This window comes from Lithohypha guttulata (genome assembly GCF_036872675.1).
Source record: "Lithohypha guttulata strain CCFEE 5908 chromosome Unknown scaffold_24, whole genome shotgun sequence".
In the NCBI taxonomy this organism is placed as follows: domain Eukaryota; kingdom Fungi; phylum Ascomycota; class Eurotiomycetes; order Chaetothyriales; family Trichomeriaceae; genus Lithohypha; species Lithohypha guttulata.
In genome coordinates this window covers 1-6,095 of record NW_027042773.1, presented here as the reverse complement: position 1 = coordinate 6,095, position 6,095 = coordinate 1, and the positions used below count along the sequence as shown (strand labels likewise).

The 6,095-nt window shown below is 33.7% G+C and overlaps 9 non-coding genes across 9 annotated transcripts; all 9 read right to left on the bottom strand.

The window, feature by feature from the left end:
• Nucleotides 1-284: 284 nt before the first annotated feature.
• On the bottom strand, nt 285-357 carry LTR64_008818. The gene has a single exon. It is a non-coding gene; the product is annotated as a tRNA-Met (tRNA).
• Nucleotides 358-459: 102 nt separating this feature from the next.
• On the bottom strand, nt 460-531 carry LTR64_008817. Its single transcript has one exon. It is a non-coding gene; the product is annotated as a tRNA-Lys (tRNA).
• A 23-nt stretch (nt 532-554) lies between these two features.
• LTR64_008816 lies at nt 555-626 on the bottom strand. The gene has a single exon. It is a non-coding gene; the product is annotated as a tRNA-Asn (tRNA).
• Nucleotides 627-712: 86 nt separating this feature from the next.
• On the bottom strand, nt 713-784 carry LTR64_008815. The gene has a single exon. It is a non-coding gene; the product is annotated as a tRNA-Arg (tRNA).
• Nucleotides 785-990: 206 nt separating this feature from the next.
• LTR64_008814 lies at nt 991-1,064 on the bottom strand. The gene has a single exon. It is a non-coding gene; the product is annotated as a tRNA-Phe (tRNA).
• A 19-nt stretch (nt 1,065-1,083) lies between these two features.
• On the bottom strand, nt 1,084-1,155 carry LTR64_008813. Its single transcript has one exon. It is a non-coding gene; the product is annotated as a tRNA-Ala (tRNA).
• A 399-nt stretch (nt 1,156-1,554) lies between these two features.
• Nucleotides 1,555-1,625, bottom strand: LTR64_008812. The gene has a single exon. It is a non-coding gene; the product is annotated as a tRNA-Met (tRNA).
• A 3,774-nt stretch (nt 1,626-5,399) lies between these two features.
• Nucleotides 5,400-5,471, bottom strand: LTR64_008811. The gene has a single exon. It is a non-coding gene; the product is annotated as a tRNA-Val (tRNA).
• A 2-nt stretch (nt 5,472-5,473) lies between these two features.
• LTR64_008810 lies at nt 5,474-5,547 on the bottom strand. Its single transcript has one exon. It is a non-coding gene; the product is annotated as a tRNA-Glu (tRNA).
• Between the last annotated feature and the right edge of the window lie 548 nt (nt 5,548-6,095).

The window sequence follows — 6,095 nt, the reverse complement described above, 5'->3', positions numbered from 1 at the left end:
AATATTAGTGCACCAAACACTACACCTATTCCTACACCGGCTCCTATTAATCCTGTTGTGGCTAAACCTGTACCAATTATTTTTGCTGCTTGTATCATAAGTTATAATTTTAATATCTGTATTACGAAAGAAACCTTCATATATAATTAACATAGGGATGTTTTACATTGGTACAGGTTTAGCTTATTTAACTATTATCATGTTTACTTAAAGCACTTTGTAAACTTACAAAGTGGTGTGCTTTTTTTTTTTTTATATAAAGATACAAGCGATACTTACGCTTGAACCAAGAGAGAAAATCGAATTCTCATATTTAACGCATGAAGTTAATGTTCTAACCAATTGAACTATCTTGGCGGTTAAGGCTAGAATGATTCGAACACTCATCTAAGCTGTCATGAGCAGCTGGCTCTTCCGGTTAAGCTATAGCCTTAATTATAAAAATTAATTTTTTTTATATAAGATCTGTGGGACTTGAACCCACATTATAACGATTAAAAGTCGCATGTTTTACCATTAAACTAAGATCTCTTTTTTTTTTTTGCACAAGAATGCGCCTTTAAGATGACTCGAACACCTAACCCAAATATTAACAGTATTTTGCTCTACCTTTGAGCTATAAAGGCTTATAGGAATAAGGAAGAATCGAACTTCTAATTGTTGATCTGCAATCAAAATGCAAACCTTTTGCAGCTTATTCCCCTTGTATTTAAGAAGTGGATAAGACTCGAACTTATATTAAAGTGTCCGTAGCACAAGGTTCTACCTATTAAACTACCACTTCTTAAACAAAATAAATCAAATATATAGATAATAGTATTTGATTTTTATGTTGGAGCGATTCGAACACTCAGTAGTAAATACCAAAAATTTATGACTTACCAATTAGTCGACAACATATATAGATGACAAGACTCGAACTTGCACAGTAAAAACCATCTCGGCCTAAACGAAACCTGTCTACCAATTCCAGCACACCTATTTTTTTTTCGCTCGAAGTAAGATTTGAACTTACAACCTAAACATCTTCAGTGTCCCGCTCCACCAGGTTGAGCTTCTCGAGCTTTTAATATACCCTTTCTTTGGAGATATTAGGAATTGAGCCTAAAATTACGAAGTGCAAGTTCGTTGTTTTACCATTTAAACTATATCCCCTAGGTTTTATATCCGAGAAACGACTTGAACGTTTACGATATTAATCAATAAATCTTAAGATTATCCTGTCTACCAATTTCCAGCACTCGGATTTTTTTTGTTTGCGCCTTGCTTCGAGTGCTCTAATTTATAAGCTACGACTTGAAAGTTTACGATATTATAGGATTAATGTTCACCCTTTTCATTAAATTAGTATAAGTTTTTACAAAAATTTAACCTTTGCTTTTTTGTTGAAGATTGTTGTTGCCGATCATCTAGACAAGGCTCAGGTTTAAACCTTTCAATGTTTTTTTTTTACCTTTTTTTCGATAACACCAGTTTAATACCTAGTTAAACCGTTGTTTAATATCCATTGTAGTATCGGCGGTAAAAAGGGCTTGCACATAATGCGCAAATAAGGTGCGGAGCAAGGATTTGAACCCCAATTTTCAGATCATGAGTCTGATGTGTTACCTTTACACCACTCCGCATTTTTTTTTTTTATCCTGTGATATCAGAAATAGCAGTAAGTAGTTCTTCCAATGCTTTCCACTTAGCGGCTAAACGATCCGGTTCGGATATTTCTTGCAATAGTTTCATCTTTTCTTGCATAAGACTTGGATCGGCTATTTGTTTTATTTCAGACTTCTCTGAATTATATTCCGCTGTTACGGCTTGTCTAATTTCTGCTGGTATTTCCTTTTTAGTTGCTGTAGCTTCCATGTATTTTTTCAGGTATTTAAATATGGGAGAATCTGAATTTAATTGATTGCTACGTTCTATAACACTTTGGTTAAAAGAAGACATGGAATCGTTTAATGGTTCTCATTTCGATCCCCTAAACTCATAATTACCTCAAACATGATCTGAGGATTCTGCTTCCTCTAAACCAGGGAGCCCCTGTATATTTGGAAAAGAAAGCTCCATAACCGCCCCATCTTTACCCATAAATTTACATACATAGTCAGTAGAAGAATCTTGAAAATAAACTTTATGTACTTCCACTACCTTGTTGTTGCCAGCAAATTTATTATCTGTAACTAATTTGTTGTGCATTTGTAACATTTTAAAGCCAAAATGGTTATGGTTAAAGGCTTCCTCGTTTGTCCCCGTGTGGGTTCGTTTTATATTATTATAGGTGTAAAATCACGCCTTTGCCGCCAAAATTGTTAAAGGATTTATTGTTATTATCATTTTTTTTTTTTTTTTTATTTATTTATAAATTACTAATGTGTATACGCGCCTTAAATGTTCGTACAAATCTAGGTAAATAGTATTTAGTGAATATGTAAACCATAACAACTAACAATACAAAATTGTAATAGACTTGATTTACGAAATAAAAGGGTACCAACTGAGGCATGCTACTACACATTAATATCTCTTATTTTTTTAATTTATCTTCTTCTCTTAAATAAACAGGTTATTTGGCATGCGGTAAAACATACCGCTAAGTCACGCTTTAACTATAGTTAAGCGGTTTTTTTAAGGATAATCCATCCCGTGCAACTTCCGTTACACGAACCGTATTTCGACTTAACACCAATTGAGGTCACACATACGAAAATCACAAGCTGAATAATAAACATCTAACTAAGTATATTAAAAAACAAGTTGTAACCAAACTTATTGCGCAAACCCCTTTCAGCGCCTGACGAGTGGTTAGTACCCAACTGAGATAAAATTCACCGTGACGTGATGATTCACGATTACTAGTAATTCCATATTCATGTAGTCGGGTTTCAGACTACAATTCACGAATAGTTATGTCCAATTTTGAGGATTAGCTCCATTTTACAATATCGCGTCCTTTTGTAGAGGCATATGTGGCACGTCTATAGCCCACGCTCATTTAGGCCATGATGACTTGTCTTGGTCCCATTTATCCTTTCCATTGTATTGGTGAACAGTTCTATATATATAAAATAAAACAAGGGTTTTCGTTAATTAGCGGAATTAACCTAGTCTCACGACATTAACTGAAGACAGCCGTGCAGCGCTTGTTCATTATCTAAATGATTCAAGAGGTGGTAAGGTTATTCGCGGACCATCGAATTAAATAACATACTTCACTACTGGTTTCAGAAACGGTCTAATGATTTCAATTTCGGCGTTGCCGCTTTACTCATGAGGTGGAATGCTTACACTTTCATTTATAGACCAAACATTTGTCTAGTTTATGGCACTCATAATTTTCTCCCTGGACTACTAGGGTATCTAATCCTTATCGCTCCCCCGGGCTTCGTCCCTCAACGTCAGTTTTTACACACAAGTACGCCTACGCTGCGATCCGTCCTATCTGTATCTCTGCATTACATCTCTCCTCAGATAGTTCAAACTTGACATATAAAACTCTAGGAAATTAGTACCTCTGTTTTACACTGGCTTGATTTCCCGTCTAGGTACCCTTTAAACCTGTTAAAGATGAATAACACTTGTCTTCTACGTATTACCGCGACTGCTGGCACGTAATTTGGTCAAGACTTATAGATAAAAATTAGTCATTATAAATTTTTTATCTAGAACTTTATACGATTTATTCGTTTTCCATTCCTCCAAATTGCTGGTTCAGTCCTTAGACCATTGACCAAGATTCCCCACTGCTGTACGTTACGCATTGGGCTTTTTTCATACCCAATGTGGTCGATCGACCTCTCAGTCACGACTACCGAAACACGAGCTAGATTTTTCTATTACTCTTTCGGAATAAATAAACATCTTAAAGCGAAATTTTCTATTTCTTTATTTTTATAAGGGATCTTTACTTCCTTACTTTAAGGCAGTCCATTTATATTTACTCACCTGTACACCACTACTAATGTTTTTATATATTACTCTATACATAATTAAATTAGTCGTTCGATTAGCATGTGTCAAGCATTTGGACAGCGTTCACTCAGAGCCATCATCAAACTCAATTATTTTTTTAAACACATTATGTTTATCATCTATCTTTTTTAAAAAAACGTTTGGCTAGTTAATCTTATTTTTAGTTAGACCATAAAAAATTGAACAGAAGTAAAATAAGAGGCTTGTATTACACATGGAAATAGTACAATTAATGATATAATAATTGGTAGTAAGATAACTCAACATGTTGACATAAGTTGATCAAAACGTATTCTAGGGAAAGAAGCTCTTACTCATATGAATACAAAAACCATTACACACCCTTTTAATCCTATATTAAGACTAGTATTTAATCCTTCTAATAATACAAATATTAATCTTGAGTGGCCATCCGGATTGTTTGTTATTATGAAGTTTAGGATTGGTTTAACCAAATCTAAATTTACTATATTTAAATAACCACCTATGTATAAAATACTAGTAAATATACAAATTAACACAATACTTGCGTATTCTGCTAAAAAGAAAAACACAAATATTGCAGCGGAATGCTCTGTCATAAACCCAGAAACTAGTTCTGATTCTGCTTCTGCTAAATCAAATGGTGCTCTATTCGTTTCCGCTATAGCACCTATAAAAAATATAATAAATACGGGTAATAAAGGCATTAAAAAATAAACCGTTTTTTGAGCTTCTATATTACCACTTATATTTAAATTTCCAGATAACAATAGCACTAATAATATAGCAGAACTTAAGATTAATTCATAGCTTATTAATTGTGCTGTACTTCTTAAAGAACCCAGGAAAGCATATTTAGAATTAGCGGATCAACCGGCTAATAAAATCCCATAGGTTGAAAGAGATGACACCGCTAACAAATATAATATACCTAAAGGCATATCTCCTATGGTTAAACCAGGTCCGTAGGGTATAACCGCATAACCTAGTAATGAAAAAATTAAGGTTATTAAAGGACCCAAAAAAAATAATACTAAATTGGCTTGTGTTGGTGATACACATTCTTTTAATAAAAGTTTTAATGCGTCAGCAAACGCCTGTAATAACCCGTAATACCCAACTATATTTGGACCTAATCTTCTTTGCATACTAGCCATTGTTTTTCTCTCCGCTACAGTAGTAAAAGCTACTACTAAAAGAGCGGGTACGACCACTAAAATTACTTCTATTATTGATATTATTGTTAACATGTTTATTTTATATTTAAATTCTAAGAATTTAAATTCAGAGAATTTATATCTTAGCTTTTTTTGTTTTATGTGAAAAAAATAAGAGTAGCTTGTAAAGGAATAAGAAATAATTTATATATTTTTGTTTATTTATTAAAATATCGTTATATTAGGTGATCCATGCTTTAAGCACAGGCCTAAGCTTTGCCTTGCAAGGCAAAACCTTGAGAAATAGGTGAGTCGAGCACCTGACCATTCGCGTGTAAAGCGACTGCTCTACCACTGAGCTAATTTCCCTATGACCCAGGAGAGATTTGAACTCTCGTTGTAACAGTGAAAGTGTTATGTCTTAACCTGACTTGACGACTGGGTCTTTTTACAAGTAAATACTAAGCTTACTCGTTAGTTGAAGATAAGCTTATTTAGCCCGGTGTAAGTATCGCACTTACTTCCACCGATTACAAAACGGTAGCATTACTTTTATGCTAACCAGGCTTACATAGATAATGGTATTATTTAGTAATTAGAAATTAGTACTTTATATCTAAAAACCGCAAAGTTCTTGTAACCAAAGCCTATAAACAAATTATCCAATCAGTGGTTTGCAGCATTGCTGCAAAGCAAACCACTCGCATAATTATGTTTTATGTAGTGTTTTACTACAACTTTAAAAGTATAATAAAGTGAGTTTCAAGCTTATATGCCTTCAGCCTTTATCTTTAATTGACGTGGCTTTCTTGCCATGCTAAGTTAGGCTAACTACTTTTTTTGAGTCATCTATTTAGTTTTTTCCTACTCAGTTTGTTATTCATTCTAGTAAAAATGAAATACCTAACGTAACAACAAGTAAACTATAGGTCAACATACCCAATTCCTTTCGTACAAGGGGTCTATCTTTATTTTACTTTAAATTCCTCTAGA